This window comes from Ptychodera flava, unplaced genomic scaffold, assembly GCF_041260155.1.
Source record: "Ptychodera flava strain L36383 unplaced genomic scaffold, AS_Pfla_20210202 Scaffold_68__1_contigs__length_638736_pilon, whole genome shotgun sequence".
In the NCBI taxonomy this organism is placed as follows: domain Eukaryota; kingdom Metazoa; phylum Hemichordata; class Enteropneusta; family Ptychoderidae; genus Ptychodera; species Ptychodera flava.
Window position 1 is genome coordinate 111,507 of NW_027248390.1, and position 21,298 is coordinate 132,804.

Sequence of the window (21,298 nt, forward strand, 5' to 3'; positions counted from 1 at the left end):
CTATCAAAGCAACCAATTCCTACTCAATTTCCGTCATATATGTTTTTCTAATTTGCCCTCGGAGAAAAATAGTGAAGTTCCCCTGCTTCCGATTTGCTCTTGGTGTCCCGTGCCCATTGAAAAAAGAAAAAGTTAAATTCAGAGATTCAGAGCAATTTCAAAAAACGTATTTTCACGTCCGCTGCTTCTCCAATGTCTCGAACTTATTTATCAGAAAATGACCCGAGCCCTCGTCCTGGTACCAAACAGAGTATGGTGACATTTTCGAAGACGAAACACACTACGTTTTTACAGTTGTAAGTCACACCCGTCTCTCTGATTTGTCGGGGAGCAGAATACAATTGCGCAACAAACAAAACCTCCGACAACTTGGACATGGTGCTCCTTATCATTTCATACCTCCCTTAGAAGTGCATGCACGTCAAAGTACTTTTTAAAATTATGAACGAAGTTTTCGCCGTCCAAAATAGCACGCACTTCGCGTTACAATTACAATGTTCTCATGAAGGTGACTTTCTTGACTTGTCTGTAGCCAGTGATATAAAGGAGAAATCCGAAAATTCCTGTTTCTGGCATTAATTCCTGTTGATGTTCAGTATTTATCCGCGATTTGACATGTATAGTATTGTCTTGCATCGATATTAGAGTCTCCAAATCGCCGATAAATATCGGCTATTTCACAGACCCAATACACACCTACATACAAGACATGCAATGATGTATAGTATCGATGATTGAGTGCTGAAATCGGCTGTATTTATTAGGTAAATATGTATGATATGGGCGATTTCACTGATCAAGTGTGCCAAGATACATGTTAAGAAGTAGTAAAATCACATATGTCACACACACACGCACACACACACGCAAACACACACACACAGGTCCATATATATATATATATATATATATATATATATATATATATATATATATATATATATATATATATATATATATATATATATATATATATATATATATATATATATATTGTACCCGCGATTTGACAAGTGTTGTCCAGTATAATCGAAAATAGAATCGTACTGACTACATCGGGCTGAGGCAGATCTGTAAGGTGGTGAAATCTCCTATTTACATACATCGGATATGTAACCATGATTTTACAAGTCTAGTATCAATGTTAGAGTCGGACTAAGGAAGTCGGGCGTGGTTAGATCTGTAAGATCGTGAAATCTTTGGTATACATAAAATATGTACCTACGATTTTACAACTTGAAGGCTAGTAGTAGCGTCTACTAACCATATTAAATACAAAAATCGTTGTCCGGATAGAAGACACGTCATTGTAGTAAAGTCAAAATGTAGTAAAGTCCCTAAATCGCCGGTACTTATGGGGCAAACCGGCGATTTCGCAGACCCGGTGTGCTAGGTAAGATACAAGGCAAGTCATTATAGTATGGTCTTGTATCGATATCATGAGAGTACCTTAACCGCTGATGAATATCGGGTAAATATCGGGGATGTCACAGAACAAGCATGAGGAGACATGAGACACCCCATTTTAGTATCGTCCAGTATCAATTTATAGTTCCCAGATTGCCTATAAATTTCGGATACATACAGGCAATATCGATAATCGGCGATTTCTCAGAACCGGCTCGCCCAGATACAAGACATATCATTGCAGTAAAATCTAATATCAATATTAGAGTCCCAAAGTCATCGGGTGCGCCCAGTTACAAGACACATCATTGTAGTAAAGTCTAGAATCTCTAATCGCCTGTATTTATCGGGCAAATGTCGGCAATTTCGCAAACTCGGCGTGTCAAGATACAATGCAAGACATTATATCGTCTATTATCGATATTAGAGTTCCCAAATAGCCAATAATATCAGGTAAATAACGGCTATTTTCACAGAGCCCGCGTGTCCAGATACAAGGCACATCGTCGTACTGGTTGAATACGTGATATCGATATTAGACTCACAATATAGTCTGTAATCTATATGTATGGAAGAAATTTGTCGGACTTCGATACAGTAAATACTCTATATTCTAACATTGTGCAAAATCCCGCCTTCATGGCTAAGGTGCGATACACCGGGCAAATTGGGATTCAACGACCGGACGAGAGAAGCGCTCAAAATGGCATCACATCCATTCGTGTGACGACTAAGTCGTAGATCTGCATCAGTCATTTTAGGCTCTAAAACATTTTCCCCGCAATAACAGAAACATTTGGCAGCGTAGTACATTGTTGGTAGTGTTTCATTTTGCCACGTGATCAGTCCTCTACTGGTTGTGAAGAGACCGTGGTCTGGCGGATGCTTCACCCACCTTGCCTCTCCTCGGAGTGGTTACTGTTTCTGACACGGTATACCTCCGCTATTAGGGCAACAATTTTTATTTCTGTGTTTCTCATCTCCCGACCGACCGTAAAATTCAGCTCCGACATGAAAATAAAAATGCTTTTTTGTTTGCGCCGCCTCTGAGGCGATCATCCTATAGCAACAGCACCATCATCATCAAATTGTGAGATTGCAGCGACTCAGTCTGAAAGGACAGAGAGCACAGAACACTGAACTGAAAGACAAGAAATTGTAGTGACAGTGAATGGACAGAACATTGAACTGAAACAAATACACGGTTTTTTGTACTTAAAAATTGTAGAGACTGAATGGACAGAACATCGAACTGAAACAAATACACGGTTTTTTTTGGTACTGGTACTTGTTTTTTTTTTATTGCGACCGCCCGCCCTGCCCGGGTATTCCTCTGGAGATGAGAAACAAAAAATAAATAAATAAATAAAAGGACCACCCTTATATCTGTGTGCAACTATGGTGCATTGGCCTGTCCAACGGGTAGCCTTTATCATAGACCCTCTTTTCTTTAAGGTCTATGCCTTCAACTAGAAATACCGCAAATGTTCCACTAGTCATTTGCACCATTATAACGAGAAGCAACCATCGTCCTGTTTGTACTCATTATGCGTTTTGATCTCCTGTCTTTCTATGAAACAGATCACACTTACATTCCGAAAAGAGTTACACAATCCTGCATGTTATGCAACTCTTTGTTTCAAGACTTGGCTCACAATTTACAAAACGCAATTCTTTATGGCTAGAAGTTACAAATGTAATTAATTGTGTCCCCAAAATATCCTTTCTCAAGCTAATATCCGATTTATGTGTCGAATCCTTTGCTGTTAAAAAGCAGCCGCAATAAAGTGATATGGCCGGCTGGTCGCCGGATACTGACAATGTGCATGAATGGAGCCATCACGTGACATCAACAACCGATGTAGTTCTGATCTGCATATCGGTCAAAATGCACATGTCTGACAGTGAATTCATACCATCTTTTGAGAAATTTACGTTATTACCTGCCCGGGGAAAATAAATTTGTCCCAAACCAAACGAAGTCTCGCAACATACATTGGCAAATACAAAATTATACAAATGTACAAATGTATTGCTTTTGTTCTACCTTTCGACCACCCACTTGATCACATCATAAGCAGAAGAAGTCTCGCTCCTAATGTCTATGGTCACACCGTGTAGGTAAAGGAGAGCAGTCTTTCTTTTACCCTCAATAGTCACTTGGAGGCAGTAATAAACATAGCAATGCGAGCTAGACAGGGGCAACTCTTTTAATGGTGTTATTTCACGGTGGAACTTTACTTTTAAATGGAGGAAGGAAGAGAATAACGACTAGGTTTATGCCATGGTCACGGAGGGACGTGGTTATAGTTTGTGAATAATCGGCCGGTCTACATTATCTATTGTTATGCATGCATTATCTGTTCATTTGCATTATCATGATTTGCATTATCAAACAATGCTTACAGAAACAATGTGCATGAACAAACCTTGCATAAATTTAGAAAGGGCATGAGGCAGAGGTGTGATAGCCGTCAATTACACAAAATAATGTGTAAATACGACCATAGCAACAGTAGCAAGGTTAGGGATAATTTGTCTGTGCAGCGTGGACAGTTGGGGTTCGAGTCCTACTTCTAGCCGACGTTCAGTACTTTCTCCTTTCTTTGCAGCGTTTCATAAGCTTCCCATGTTGCTTTACCGCTCGAGATATATTATGAGAGATTTCACGACAAGATATATTTGGGAGCAACTTTTTTTGTTCTTGTGAATGAAAATAATGTTGGGTCATAAACACAATTTTTCCCCCATTTTCTTCATATTGAAGAATAGGGGTGCTAGGGAAATCTTTTAATACTCCATCATATACGTTTACCATACGATTTCACTTCATCACGGGTTTCAGATTTCAGCGTGAAGACGGGAATTTCTCCACATTCAATAGGCACGCCCGGGAGGCACGACGGCTTCTCTAAGGCCGTTGCCTCGATAAAGACATTTTTTTTGAGATTCTGATTTTATCAGTTGCCATCGTGATTGTCCAATGCGGGGTAACTAACATGGAATTGCATCGGAGAGGTTGAGATTATGTTTCCCTTGCAATGTTGGTTAAATGAGTAATAGTTGTGTTTTGCCATAAAATGTTCGCATGGTGGGCAGTTCGTCCTTTCGTCGTCTATTGTAATAGTGTCCGTCACAAGAACGCTTTTCTACTACAATTCTGTGTTTTAGTATTAGGTCACTTGTTGTCTGGGACGTGTCCTCAGTTACGGTGTACACTATCGCTACTCTGCTACACGAGATCGAGGTTTCGTGCAGCCGACGTACATGCGATAGTCAATTATTAAAAGCAGACCGTGCATGAAGCGAACTTCATTCTCAGCAACGATATACGCGACATACAAGCTCAGAATATCCTTTACGATCATGTAATACAGCTATTTCATCCTCCACCTCAGGTCAGGCCTGCGATTTGCCGGAAGCGACGACTTTATCTATAACCACATCTCAATATTTCATTTACGAAATGAAATGCCCGACCCAGCCTTACCACATTATTACCGTCGATCTCTTTGATTACCGTCCATCAACCATCTGCCCATTTTCAAAGATATCGCTTGTTTGGTATTACATGATTCGCCATCTTACATGACTCAACAACTGAGTCATCATGTTCATAAATTTAACTTTCAAGCGCACCTACAACGATCGTATTTACGGTCAATATCACAACTGGCTTGTCGCAATGAGCCGGCATTGTTATCACTTGCCAGTATGACAGCAAAATCTATAATGTATCTGTGAAGCAGATTTGAAGACAGGACCTTGCATTACAAGAGAGCTCTAAAACTCGTTTCATTTGTACAGGAATCATATTTCTGAGCAAAGGTTTACAGTGAACTAAAACAGTTTATTTGTGGACATTTTGGACACTTGTGAGAGAATTAACTGACATTTTGCACCGTCGAGACGTGATATATATGTCAAGAGTCACAAGGGCGATCAGTGCAATTAATCGGTCAGCAGCGGATAGGAGCGGTTACGCAGGTTCCGTGGAGAAACCGGTGAACGGAAGTGTGTCGCGGTTATGTGCAGTGTGGCGGTTCAGGTACACATCCGGTGCACGGTTACGAGCTTAAATCCGTCTTTTGATGCAGTGTGTCGGAGGACGGTGAGTTCACGACTCTAGCACGGTGTTGTGCCCTTGAGCAAACAAGCAAGGCACTTTACTCCTCAGTGCTCCATTGGGGGGATAGTGGGTTATGCGTCCTCATCCTGTAATTGGGCTAACGCCCGTTGGATGATGGACTGAAGATAATACAAAACATCTTGATTTGTAAAATTAGGATCTCCGAATGCTGAGAAAGCTGTTGCCACGCTTGAGATCATAAACTGCCTAAAAGTTGTTCAGTGTGGCTACAAGATTTTTGATTTGGCTAATAAGTTGGTTAACCATTTTTGTGACTTAGGGGAACCCTGCAGTTTATGCACATACCACGTGGTAGCAGTAAACAATAGTACCATGTCATGATGACACATAATGATACTGTACAGTGTTGTTTTATTGAATACAAATACATGTCCCCCACCCAAAATTTAATTTGTCCCCCATTAAGACCTACTATGGGTCACTCTGTCCCTATTCTAGCAAATGCTAGCTGAAACACTGAGCATGTTACACAAGATATTTGTTTTGATACACAGAATATAAAGGACACAAAAATAATCAGTAAGTTACAGCTACTTGTTTTTTCCAATGACATGAATAAAACCATACACATTTACTCCTAAAATCATTTGAAATTCAGGGCAAGTGCATTTTTCTTCCAGACAAGTGAAATTGAAAATTCACTGGCCCTATGGCAAGTGAGTTTTAAAAAGAAAATTCGAGCCCTGCATATTTGTTCTCAACATTGCTGAGACATTTGAAAGCCATGTCATGTCCCTCATAAATTAGAATTAACAATTTTACTCACAGTGATACAGATACAACAGATCGAAACAAGTTACATGATGCACTGTAGAATCTATAAATGCTGTGCAGTTTGTGGTCTTGTAAAAGGTATGTCATTATCAATTTATTTCAGATGTTTTATGCAATGAATTTATGAGTTAAAAGTCATGTGATCATTTTGAAAAGGGTACACTGTAAACAAGTACTTGAGTTACTGTTCAGTGTGACACAATCTGCTGGTTATCCAATGGAATTTTCCATTTTACATAGGGGTGTGCAACATTTACTCTAATGTGCTCTGCAAAGCTTTCATCATTCAATGTACCAAGTGATTAGATACAATAAGTATCCTTCTGTATCTACTGACAAACAAATCCAGTCTAGGAGTTTAGCAAATTATCTTACATACAGTGTGGTCTTTTTGCCTCTGTCATCAGTAAAGTAGTTTGAGTAAATTTGTATATGGCCATTAAAAAGCAAAAAACAACCAAACTAATTTACTAAATCTCATTTTCGTCAGTTTGGCATTTTGTCATATTGCAGCATGCTTCAAAGAGTTTAACTCGAGAATGCCTAAACAGATGTTCACCAGATTTTCACAGGTGTTTGTTGAATACGTTGTTTCTAAAACGGTATCTCAGTATTTTAATGAAGATCGTTAAAGTTGAGTTATCATTGCTTAATTAGATGGCATTGTGAGACTAATCGGTTGATAAACTTTGATTCAACACTGTGAAAAAACCAAGGCCTTTTCAAAAATCTCAAACACGGTTTTGCAGGAATTCAGTATTCTGAGTTGCAGTTACTCATTGACAGCTAGACAATAGCCCCCTTCACTCTGACTTACTTTTTTTATGTCAATCTACCCAATTTCTTTTCACTTTCTCAAAAATCTTCAAAACATTCGTCGCCCATAAATTTTCTTGATTAAACAAAATAATTCATAGAAATAGCTTTAAGGTGATATATACGGTTAATACTTAGGCAAAAATACACATACACAACTTGATGGCAAAATTCACATTTGGATAGAAGTCGTTGCAAAGGTGGAAAGATGCCTGAAGGCTTCTGGTATACTATTTTACTTCTGAATTATTCATCTTATAAGTCCTTATACTTCACTAGTATCATTTGTTGATTCTTAGGAACAGTGCAGATTCATAAGTGATCATGGTAATGAGTTATCTTGCATTCATCTTTGTTAGAATACCAGTCCTTACCACGCTAAAGGCTTCCAAACGTTCAAGAAAGATTTTGTGTGTAAGCTTCTAAACATTCAGGAAAGATTTCGTGTTTGGAACAGTTTAGCTATGTACCTGAAAAATGATATATGGGACAATAGAAACTATACGGTGAAATGAATTTCTACAAAAATTAATCTCAGAAGACAAAAAGCTATTTAAACTGGTGATATATGAGCATCTTGAGTGCTTAGATACTACTGTCTTGACGTTTATTATCACCCCTATGCTGTTTATCATCTGGTTCTGATGCTATCTTTGTGACTTCTCACCATGCCAGTAATTTCTGTATTGTTGGCTTTCAACAGTTTTTCAACCTCATGTTAGGAGCTATCACTTTTATATAAACAATTGTAGTTCTTCACTCCATGGTTAATTCTCTCATCAAATACCAAAGCAATATACAGAGTGGTTCAGGAGATGAAGAAGCAGTGGGCAGCTCAAACAAACAAATAAACAGATTATAGCTTTTTATACGTACCTTAATCAGATAACCCCCCCCCTTTTCACTTGTACATGTGAAATGAGAAATTACCTTAAAATATAAATGTGCGTACTTCATCACAAAAAGTCTGTATAGGTCATTCCTGGGACTTTAAACCAAATATTACAATTATCAAAACAGCAGTTATGAAAAAGATTTTTAACCAAATATGGAATTTTGAGCTCACATCAAGGTTTATAGACAATTCAGTTATCAAGTCATTAGAGTGGACAGACATCCTCACAAACATATATGTTCACACACACACACACATACTGGTACATACATACATATTGACAACTGATGAGGGATGAGGCACAAATACCCATACTAATACCGTCTGTAGACAGAGTCTATAGAAACTAAAAATGAGCTACTGTATTCATAAGAATGACCCATCACCTGGAATGTGTTTTTATTGAAAAGTATAAAATCAGATCTGAGAGTGAATACCTGAGGGTGTGATAGCGTTCAATTGGAGAATGGCCTACGGTGGAGATTATTTATGGTATGTATACCATAAGCCCCTATTTGTAATTAAAGTTACCGCAAAATTGTTCTGGACAGCTCCAAGTGTTGTGGGAATTCAAAACAACTGTGCACTAGAAAACCGATCAGAATGTTAAAATATGCACCGCTTGTAAGTATACCACAATTGATAATGGTAGATATGGCAGACAGTTGCAGTAACGACACTACAACTATGTTCTGGAAGCTGCAAATTTTTATAAGGCCACAGCAAACATTTCAATCAGTCATGTTTACTTTCAGTAAGCATAATGAGCGTTGTATTCAATTTCATTTTTCAAATGAAAAATTGACGATAAATTTGTCATTCTACCATATTGTAATGCAAATCAGCAATGGGGCATAATTCTTTGCTATTGAGTGGGAAAAAAGGGCTTCTAAATGGTATGCATTGGTGTGTGTCAGTAACTGAAACACTACTTTACATGCATTCAGGAAGTTGCATTGAGAGTGTCAAAATGGAAACAAAATAAAGTCATATTAGAACATAATGATTCAACAAATTAAAGATACTTACTTTACAGAGGTTGAGATGGCTTATCGTGTCAACTGTTGATGGTAAGTAGTCGAAACGTTTCAACAGACGTAATCCAAATGGATGTACAAATAAGGAGTGGTGTTGGGAAGCTTTGACAAACAGGTAGCCACTTCTCATTGGTAACGTACAAAGGTCAGGAGCTCTCAACCATTTTTATTGTAGGGGTTCCTGCTGAAACCAAGGTAAGTTATCTGAGAAAAAAATCCGTGTTACAACCTGGTATATAACATTAACTGAAGTACACGTTAATTGTGATATTAGTTAGACTGCTACACTGTATACAATGTCAATGCAGACATATAACTCAGCTGTCTTTGATTCATCTTACCTTCTTAATTAATTCAATGGGTCCATATGTTTGTTGCCAAAGTTCATATCAGGTCATTCAATTGGCACCATGCCTTAATTTCTATTAAACGTTGCAGGGCCTTTTATATGTCAACGTGTCAATTTGTTCAACGTCGGTATTTGTCTAGTACAAGGGTCTAGATATGTTTGCTGTTCTGTCCAAATACAAGATTATGCTTTGAAATATTCATGATTTCAATGTACATAGTGGTATATTCTATGTATAGCTACATCGATGTACAAATTTGAAAACTATGTGAGTACACACACATTGATATATGTTGGAAGTCACATGTTATAAGCATGCTGTGCACAATCACAACCTTTGGACGCAAGCATGCAACTAATATCATAAAATAACTAACTGAACAATAGCAAGGATCGAACCAAGTTAACAGGTAACTTATTTTGACAGATTACACAAACAGTCTGTTTGTACATATACTGGGGCTAGCAGACTCATAAATGATGAAATAACAAACCCTTGTCACATGAATTTGGGGAAACTGATTTCCAATATCATACAATGGATCTTGAGATTTGAGCTTCCTGTTTTCCACAACACAAATGCCTGGTAATTTACAATTTCAATCTAATGAAAATTACCAGTTGTTCAACACTACAGATTTCTTTCAAGACACAACAGTTTAACGTCATTGACTCTCTACCATTATAAATATTATGTATAAGAACCAAAATATTATATTACAACCTTGTATATACTATACACTGATGGTAAGGGCAAGAAGTATGATATATTGAATGTAATAAATATTAATAATAAATTGGTGTTTACCTTGAAGACTATTAAAAGGTGTAGTCTCTGTGTCATTGTGATTTCTGCTCTCTGACAATCAGAAAGGACAGAATGACAGTTTGGCCATATCTTTCACATCTTCCTCATCCCGTTCAAATTACACCTCTTCTTTCTCTGCAAAAACCTTATAATAAAGAGATGAAAATAGAATTTTGACTTTAACTTGGCTAACAGAAGACAAGAAGAAATTGTGTATATTCATCCAAAATAGTGGTCCAAGTCATTACTGGTGACCTTTGACCTGATTAAACTTTAATTTTACAGACATGTAACCATAAAGAATAATGTGCATTGGAACTTGCTGAACAATAGACACACCCATCATTAACATTAAGGTACAGATATATGTTTGTTATGAACCCAAGGTGCATGCATTTGAACCAAAACAGACACAGACTGAATTCATTGTCATGTAGACCACAGAAATGATATAGTGAATGTTGCCTTGGCAAAATCTGCTGGCAGAGTTTTGTGTTGCTGTTAGTGTACATTGGACGGTATGTATACAGTAAATTTTTTTCAAATATTTGCAATGGCTACATCTGATTGATTAAGGCATAATAGGGCTTGAGCACATAGATACTAAATTTGCGTATAAAAATTTGTTATCACAGATATTTCGACTTCCTTTTTATTTTCTATCAATTTTGAGAATTTTGTCACAAGTCCGCAAAACTTTTGTCAGCAAGTTTTAATCCATGCCTATTTCCGACAAGCCTGTGTCATCTGAGGCCAACCAGAATGCATACATGTAATGAGGCATTATTTGTTCATTTTAATGCTTTGCCATTCAAGGGAGATGACATAAACAACTCATGATTAGAGTTCAGGCATTCAAAATCAAAAGCCATCCAGTTCGGTCTTTGTCTCAATGACCTACCGGTACTTTCCGAGTGTTACTCTGCGATCAAATTTTATAAGGCTGAATACAAGCAAACATTGATCTTTTGTCAATAACTGATTAAGTTTGATTTCCTTCAATAGGTGTAACTGTTGTAGTGTGTTTATTTACCATCAAAAGATATATCTTTACAGAAGTAAGCACTTTGAACAAGATAACAATCATCGATGCCAATTGCTGTGCAATAATGGAACTGAAACATACATTAAATTATAGGAGGACCCCGAAACAGTTTCTAAAGGTCAATGCAGTTAATCAACATTTTGATAATTGACGGTTTAGTGTATTTAACAGTATAGTTTGCATTATTTTTATGACTTTACTTTCAAATTAAAATAAGGTCTGTGTATACAATTATTATTAACTACCCACTGAGACTGTATGTCCAATTTCGAACAAGATACCGGTATAAAGATTACTTCAATCGCAACCCCATTCATATCTGCATTTAAATCTTCACATAAACTGCACAGAGTAGTCCAATGCAATGCACAGAGGTGAATGTTTTCAACTGTGACATTGTATGTTCTATTTCCTTTATAATATTACCAATTTTTGAAAATGGCGGGAAATCAAAATGACTGTTAGAATTGGAATTTACTTGTCAATGTTTCACAAAGGAATGGTTTCCTAATGTAGAAAAAGCCAATATCCCTTCAGAGGGTAGAATTCAGAGAAAACCAGGAGAGAATAGGAAGGTACGGTATATTGAGGTAAACAAATTTCAAGAGTTACAGTAAGTTGGGATTTAACACAACTGAGGCATTCTCTTGACAGCACAACATTAAAACACTAACCACATACTGTGTAATCTTGAAGACTGGTAAATATTTTATATTTTTATACCGTATTCACTGGTTTCTTCCTATGCGCACACGCCAACACAATTTTCATTCTTTCCCACAATTTTTGCAACAGCTGTTCCCCTGTGAATAGGAACGTTCCGTTCTGTTCCGTACGTATGGACTAATCTCATCACTAAATTTAAAATTTGAAGGTGAATTCATGAATTTTCATCTGCTGTAGCCAATCAGGACAGAGAGAGTGAGTGAGTGTATAGAGTAAAGATGTACCATTTCAAAATTGTATATTCATTTCAAATTATTTGATGAGCCTGGCGATGTGCAAGAAAAACTTATTTTGAGGTGAAATATAATACATTTTACTAAACAGAGCTTTTTCACACTCTCAGTTATCAATTGTGATTTTCTGTTTGGATGACTGGCAATTTCTGGTAATGATCTACCTTCAATATGGGTGTTATACTTATAGATCTTTTTGACTGATGAATCAACAGGCAAAAGAAATACAAAGTATTGACTATGAGGGCGTCCTTCTCTGCTCCAGTTCAATCAAAAAATACATGTACTAGTAAGATCTGTGAGCAGTTCTTTTGAGTTCTCTTACAAAGAAACTTTGGTTCACAAGTCACGCTACACTTGGTCTCAATCTGAACAACAAAAAATGTCTGTATATGGACCATTGTGAGATCAATATTTAAATAAAGAAAACATTTTTGGTTGAAAAAAGATACAGAGAGAAATGTTTCACATATGTACCTGGTATGTGGCTGTTTGACCAAGAGGCAATGGTTCATTGTCCTAGGTATACCGGTATAGTACCATGCCTCAGGTTGGGAGTAAACATCATGTTCCCCCCCCACACACACACACACACACTGGTATGGGGTCAAAGCATCTTTTACATGTTGGAAAATCTATGCCAAGTCAATACTAACAAGCCAAAACCATTACAAGTCAGGTCACGAAAATATGAATACCTTGAGTTTTGGTTAGACTCTCATCAAGTAATGCAGTAATCAGTGTGCATTCATTGAAACAAACATTTTAATAGCATTTCTTAATAGTGCAGATATCATCATGTTGAAATATGATTATGCAGAAACTAATGTTGTCTGTAAAAATGCCAGTCAAGTGCTATTGCCAGAGGGCGCTGTCTAGGGAATAGACATTGGATTGTAATTGGGATAGTAAATTGAAATGGTACGGGTAGATAAACGTATGGGATATGAAAATCATATTTTGTAACCAAGAGGGCTATGCTGTGAGTATCTCAATGTTAACGGCAGCAGCTAATGATTAATGTTTCAGATAGGGCCATGCTGGAGCCATATCTACCAAAACAGCATGGTGTCAAAACACCCAATCTAAATTGAGAACCAACTGTGATACTTATCTTTGTCAATAATTCAACTTGAAAATGAAGTTGCAAATTAAAATAGATATTCAGTGAATACAAAATTATACCAACACACATGATACCTGACAATCAAATTTTCCTAAACATTTCTTGTGTATTTATTTATTTATTTATTTATTTATTTATTTATTTATTTATTTATTTATTTATTTATTTATTTATTTATTTATTCGTTCATTTGGTTATTTGTTTGTTTGTTTTATATATGTCTTTATTTATTTTGTTCTTATTTTTATTATATGCTTGATTACTATTTTATTATTTGTTTAAATGTGATGATGCTTTCTAGTGCAGCAGTCATTGCAAACCAAAACTGGCTCACACTGGGGATTTGGAAATAAGTCATCTGAATCTTGCCAAATGTCCCACTCTAGGGGCAAGACAATATAACAGGTCTCTACATGAGGACACTGTCACTCTCCCAAACCAGACATCTGTGCCCAGTACAGTGGGTCAATGAAACTGACAAAGGGCGCTGAATTAGGTAATTGTGCCACCGCCTCGATTTAATTTTAATGGGAAATGTATAAACCTTGACCTTTGTCCTGTATAACTATAAGCCTGACCTGTTCTCTCCCTCCAACCCCCCCCCACCCCCCCCCCCCCCCCCCGGAGTGATATTGCATCATCGACTGCCACATAACGCAACTTCTTCATATCTGGAACTTAGCTGGCTCTGAAAGCGCAGTGTTTATCTCTGTATGACAGTGCTGTATGTTACCGGCTACACCTCCAACCACAGTTGGTAACGTTCAGCCCAGCAATCCAGACATAGGCACTCGTGGGCTGGGTAGTCTGCTTGATTGATCGATATTCCGCTCGATCTATTGATGATGTACTCATTGCTCTGCCCTCCACCGCAACTAACTTAATTGCAGTGGAAGGTACAGCAACAAGTACGTGATCGATAGATCAAGCAAACGATCGATCAAGCAGATTACCAAGCCCACGAGCGCCTGTGCATGAAGACCTTGGCTGTGTGTATGTTAATTTGGGATACGTCTCCAACATAAGTCGGTAGCAACACAGTCCTGCCATGCCAGACAGAGATAGAGCCAATGTATGTTCACACGCTATTTATTCTGAGATCAAACCTACCCGTATGGCGTTACCTACAACTTAATGGTATTTATTCAACAAACAAAAACTGTTTATAGTCCAGTCAATTTAGGGTTTAACCTAGGACTAATTGCAACAGAAATTATTTCTTCACCATGCCCTTCAGAAAGGTCTCACTAATGACATATCAAAAGTATAGGAAAATCTAAGGGGTGCAAATTGGTTAAATTTGCATATATTCAAATTAGCTATATATCGCCTGTAAAATGACTGCTACGGTATACTCACATTTTGGGCATGTAAACTGAATTCAAGTGACTTTTTTCATTGCAACACAATTGAGTAAGGTTCAACAAGTTATTTTCTAAATGTCTTGATAAATAACGATTATGCAAATTAAGTCATTTGCATATATTTGCAGTTTTTCCACTATTTCAGACAAAATGAATGTTTAAGCTCATATTTAAACAATTTTTTTTCTCTATGAAATTGTTAAGGTTTTGCAAGAATTACCTAAAACAAATGAGGTTGACCTAATTTGCATGCTAATTATTTTAATACAAAAGGCCTAATTTGCATAATTGACACAAACGGTCTTCTGAATACAATAAGCCTACAATAGCTTCCATTGACATTTTCTGGTTATTCAGAAATGCAATGAATAAAGAGAAGAGTTTCAGAGCATTACTGTTTAAATAAAAGGAATCAGAATTCTTTCTTTGGATATTCTTCTTTCTTTTACGACGATAAGGTTATTCATAAAAAATCATTGGACGTGTTCAAGTTTTTGACATCAATTGTCATTTTCAGTCATTTTCTCCTACAACATGTTCGATTGCAGTAAAATTTTTGAAGGAATATTTTATGCTTTTGGTCACTATCTTCAATGACGGTGGAAATATTCAGTTACTAATCATATCAAAATTTCTTCCTCTTCCTCTCTGTTTACCGTACATCTTCCTCTAGTAGTCGGCTGAAAATATGGTTTGACCCTAAAAAAATTGCTACAAAAGGTTTCTCAACGGATTTTGATAGAGTCAAATGTGCTTAATAACATATTAAAAGTCTACCAAAATCTGACCACCGGAAACGCGTCATTTTCAAGATGGCGTCCAAGATGGCCGCCATATACTTAAAATGGCCATAACTATACCAAAAAAAATTGCTACAAAAGGTTTCTCAACGGTTTTTGATAGAGTCAAATGTGCTTAATAACATAGTAAAAGTCTACCAAAATCTGACCACCGGAAACGCGTCATTTTCAAGATGGCGTCCAAGATGGCCGCCATATACTTAAAATGGCCATAACTACTTAAATATTAAACTAGACTAGTGATGTCTGTGTCTACCACCATGTTTTAGTGGTTTAGGAATCCAACTATCATATCTAGATTATAGGCAAGTGGTCATAAGTCCCATAATTTGCATATTTGTACATGTATTAAAAAGAATCACTGTCACATTCTTCGTCCAGAACATGTTGCTCATGTGGATTTTCACAATTTCCGAGGTTAGGTAGTAAAGGGAAAGCAACTCCACACATCGTTCATATTTTGGGTGTTTGCGTTTTGTGTATGAAATTGTGTATAATATAAGTGAATGTCATGTTTGGCTGTTTTAAGAAAAGTGTTGCTTAGCCATGGTGAGACGTATCTGTAATCTACGTGTCTTGATGTTACTCCACACTGGAGTGGAGAGACAAGTGTGACACTGCGATCCGTTGGCGCTGCATTTCGAAAACAGAGTTTTCTTCATCAGTCGCTTGAAATTCATTCTTGATTGGTGAGACGTGTTGAATGGTTGATTGTTTTTATTTGGTAGTATATTGTTCCACTTACATTTGGTGTTCAAGTAGGGAAGCTAGAATGTCTACTGGTTGGTCTTGTTGTGTTTGTGTAGGTTCGTGTGAACCTGAGTTCGAGCTGTCATCGCTTTTGTGAAGTCTGGCACTTATAAGTGTATTGCCTATATTTCTGTTCCTTCTATATGCGATTATTGGTTGATTTTGGAACAGATTTTTATTTAGTGTTTCGTCTTTTTCAAGTTCATTTCAGTTTTCTGTCAAGGCTTGCTTGATTTTTGTCATTTCGATGTTACGGGCTATATGTTGTTATGAAGACTACTGTACAAAATACATGATAGCTCTGCTAAAAATAATCTTTAAAAACAACACATTTGAATTAAACGATGAATTCTACCGGCAAATATGGGATGCTCTATGGGGTCTCCCTCGTCGCTGGAAATAGCAGATATTACATTTCACGAGACAGAAATGAGAATAATACAGAAACACAAACAACAAATGCCGACCTGGCTGAGGTTCAGGGACGATGTTTTCCTGATTTTGATCGGAACACAACACGAACTCAATGAATTCATATCAAACATCAACAAAATGCATCCTATTTTCAAATTTTCGTTTGAAAGCTCCTCTCAAGAAATCACATATTTAGACCTGACTATCTACAAAGGTCGTCGATACAACAAAAAGAACATTCCCAACACCAAGACACACTTAAAACCAACAGATACATTCCAGTTCTTACAAAGAAACTCATGCCATCCGGCAGCAACATTCAAAGGTCTGATCAAAGGTGAAACATTATGATACATCAGAACATGCAACAACGAAACCGATTTTACAGAGAAAGTCACACAATTTAGTGAAAAATTACAAGACCGACAATATAAAAATACCGCAATTATACGGTGTCCATCACATTTGATCTGAATTGGTACATACCAGTATGGGTACCAAAGATCAACAATAAATGTTGTTTCTATCAGTGCAGGAAAATTCCAAGTTGATGTTATGACAATGATTTCTGCACTGTACAGCCAGAAAAACAACAAGAAAATATAAAACCAGAATAACAAAGTAAATAACGTCTGAAACTTTAGGTACTGGAGGTCAACTTTAGCAACATGCATAGCAAAAACAGCTAGTCCCTCTTAGTTTGAGCAGGTCTGTTAATATGTAACAGTTCAAAAACAATGACAGGAAATGAATCAAGGTCAGTGGAGTAGCCTGTTTCAGTCACTGGCATGCCACCACTCCTACATATTTGCAGGATTTCCCTTTTTCTTAACTCATTTGCACATTTTTGACGTCCATTTGAAGAACGTCACGTCTCAGCCCCTGCATCTACCCTGTACACCAAATACTGAGATGATAGCTTTGGCGTTAAGGGAGCTTTTGCGTGTGACGGACATACATCCGCACTAACATACCCACATACATACATAGAGACACACAGACGCCACTGACTCACCATAAAAGCTGTCTTTGTTATTTATGTACATACCAAATATGAGCTAAAAATGAAATAGAACGCATTATCAGAGAAACAGATCATAAAAGCAGAAAAAAACAGCTTGAACAACAAAAAGAAAGAAAGAACGCCACCAACAATACAGTAGTCTTCATACAAACATATAGCCCGTAACATCGAAATGACAAAAATCAAGCAAGCCTTGACAGAAAACTGAAATGAACTTGAAAAAGACGAAACATTAAATAAAAAACTGTTCCAAAATCAACCAATAATCGCATATAGAAGGAACAGAAATATAGGCAATACACTTATAAGTGCAAGACTTCACAAAAGCGACGACAGCTCGAACTCAGGTTCACACGAACCTACACAAACACAACAAGACAACCAGTAGACATTCTAGCTTCCCTACTTGAACACCAAATGTAAGTGGAACAATATACTACCAAATAAAAACAATCAACCATTCAACACGTCTCACCAATCAAGAATGAATTTCAAGCGACTGATGAAGAAAACTCTGTTTTCGAAATGCAGCGCCAACGGATCGCAGTGTCACACTTGTCTCTCCACTCCAGTGTGGAGTAACATCAAGACACGTAGATTACGGATACGTCTCACCATGGCTAAGCAACACTTTTCTTAAAACAGCCAAACATGACATACACTTATATTATACACAATTTCATACACAAAACGCAAACACCCAAAATATGAACGATGTGTGGAGTTGCTTTCCCTTTACTACCTAACCTCGGAAATTGTGAAAATCCACATGAGCAACATGTTCTGGACGAAGAATGTGACAGTGATTATTTTTAATACATGTACAAATATGCAAATTATGGGACTTATGACCACTTGCCTATAATCTAGATATGATAGTTGGATTCCTAAACCACTAAAACATGGTGGTAGACACAGACATCACTAGTCTAGGTTTAATATTTAAGTAGTTATGGCCATTTTAAGTATATGGCGGCCATCTTGGACGCCATCTTGAAAATGACGCGTTTCCGGTGGTCAGATTTTGGTAGACTTTTACTATGTTATTAAGCACATTTGACTCTATCAAAAACCGTTGGAGAAACCTTTTGTAGCAATTTTTTTTGGTATAGTTATGGCCATTTTAAGTATATGGCGGCCATCTTGGACGCCATCTTGAAAATGACGCGTTTCCGGTGGTCAGATTTTGGTAGACTTTTAATATGTCATTAAGCACATTTGACTCTATCAAAATCCGTTGAGAAACCTTTTGTAGCAATTTTTTTGGGGTAAGGTCTTTTTTTTCATAAATGCAGCCGACTACTAGGTGGTTCATTTGTTTACAGCCAGAATCCTTTCGTTGACAACAGAAAGTCTAGATTTTGCTTTCTGCCGGGGTTATTCATGCTGCTGCAGTTCATTGTAGAACCCATAAGTATGGGGAAGGGTAACTCAATGAAAAGATGTGAAGCATAGGATGATATAATTGTACTGCGTATCATATCAGATCTTAGATGTGCAAGTATCACTCATGGGGCTGTTATGTAATGGACTTCCCATTTGCAGATTATTAGACTTTTGTATTATTACCAATAAGATCGATCACTCAAGGAATTGAGAGTCTGGCCAATCTGAGGTGAGACTTCCATAAGGTTCAAAATACAGGATAACCAATTTTATGATAATTTGATGTCAAAATTAGATATCCTAATTGATAAACTCGTTAACGGCAGCTTCTGTGATGCAAATCCCTTCACATTTTGGTTTTCTTGTTTCACGGTCATGAAAATTTGAAAGAGCAGCTAAACATTATGAAAAGTATCTAGATTTGCTTTTACCAGTGATTTAGATTATCATAATTCAGTCAACAGATTTTTTTCAGTTTTTTCTTAAATGCTATGGCTGTGTACAGTAAGATTAAACAGGAAATCTCTCTCTTCAGTCCATTATATGACTTTATATTAATTTTCAATTGTTGTCTTCAAGAAATTTCAAAATTTTGAGAAATGCAGTGTCCTTTAATTATTGTAATGTCTTTCAGCTGATAAAGGGACAGCTTTCCTTACCCTATTTCATGATAATTGGCAGTATTATATAACAATTGTACCTCTATATCATCATGATCATTATAATTTATTTATCATTATTATCATAAATTTCTGTATGTGGCATGAACAGGCAAGTTGCACACAGTCAAAAGTATATCTGATTTACCAGTGACCACACAACCTGGTCTTTAATTACATTTTACCAACACTTAATCTATATTAGTAATACCGGTAAGGGTGAAAATAAAAGAAAATAGAGCTGAAACACAAATTTTCTTCAGCCTCGCTCAGTACAAAGTGTTGGTTATTTGGCCAATATTTTTGTATGCATTAAGAAAATCCAATCTTCCAGTAAGTTCCCAATGTTATTGACATTATGCAAATTCTCTAGATAATTGAAATGAACTATACGAATCAATCATTGTTTATTTTTACAGGGCTTTTCATTCTGTAGGCCCTATTAGTATATAATCATTACAATGAGTTAAAATACACAGAAAATAAATAACCATGTCAATTTCTTTGTACTGAGCAAAATGTTCATTCACGTTATAAAATGGACATCTTTCGATAGGAAGAATTTAAAGTATTAAATAACTTAAACAAGTAGTGTCTCTTAATGTAACTTCTCATTTAACTGATAACATAATTACTTAAAATAAGTTGACGTCAATTTGAAAAATTAAAGAAAATTATTTTAATGGTCATCATATAGGATTTATGCACATGAGGAATCGCTCAAAATTAGGTAAAATATATTTAGCAATGTTAGTAAAAACTTCCAATCTCTCTTTACGATATTGTAAAACATTTCAAGTTTCAATTATTACATTTAATACAGTGTAGGCATTTCCTATAAAATCTTTTAAAATTAGCCCTTTGCACAATGTAGATTGTATTAGACTTTGAATATACCTTTCTTGGACCTTTTAAGTATTTAAGGTGAAGAAATAATTCATGTTCCAATTAGAAAAAGGAAGTGACATGGTTGACTTATTGGACAAATGCAAATAAGAATTTTTTATCGCTGTAAGATATATTTGAAAACATTCCCTGAACTAAAAACAAAAAAATGATGTTACATAGTCATTACAATGTCAGCTTATCTCTTAAATCACTTTCGTAAATAGATTATCAGCACCAGGTTTGTATAGCATCTATGACCCATTTAGCATTTGGGTAAATAAGCTGTCTTATGCACAACTTCATTAAATGCACTTTTCGCGATCCCTGGGATCGCCTTTGTTCTAGTCTGTAAGAGAATGATTGAGGTGTAATAGCCTTTTGTTTTCCATTGAAATTGTAATCTGGTGGGTAAATTTTCTGATGAGAAAATCTGGTGCCAACACAGGCCTTTAAACTTGCGATACAGTAACTTCCATGACCCTACTAAAATTTAGTTCTTATGATCTCCGTTGTTTTTTAACATTATATATAGTCATTTATACTATAGGTCAAAAAAGGAAAAGTAAAGTGGTAGGAGGGGCACATTGCAGTTATGTAAAATGAGGAATCTTAAATGATTTTATGCATTGCCTACAAACACAAAAAGT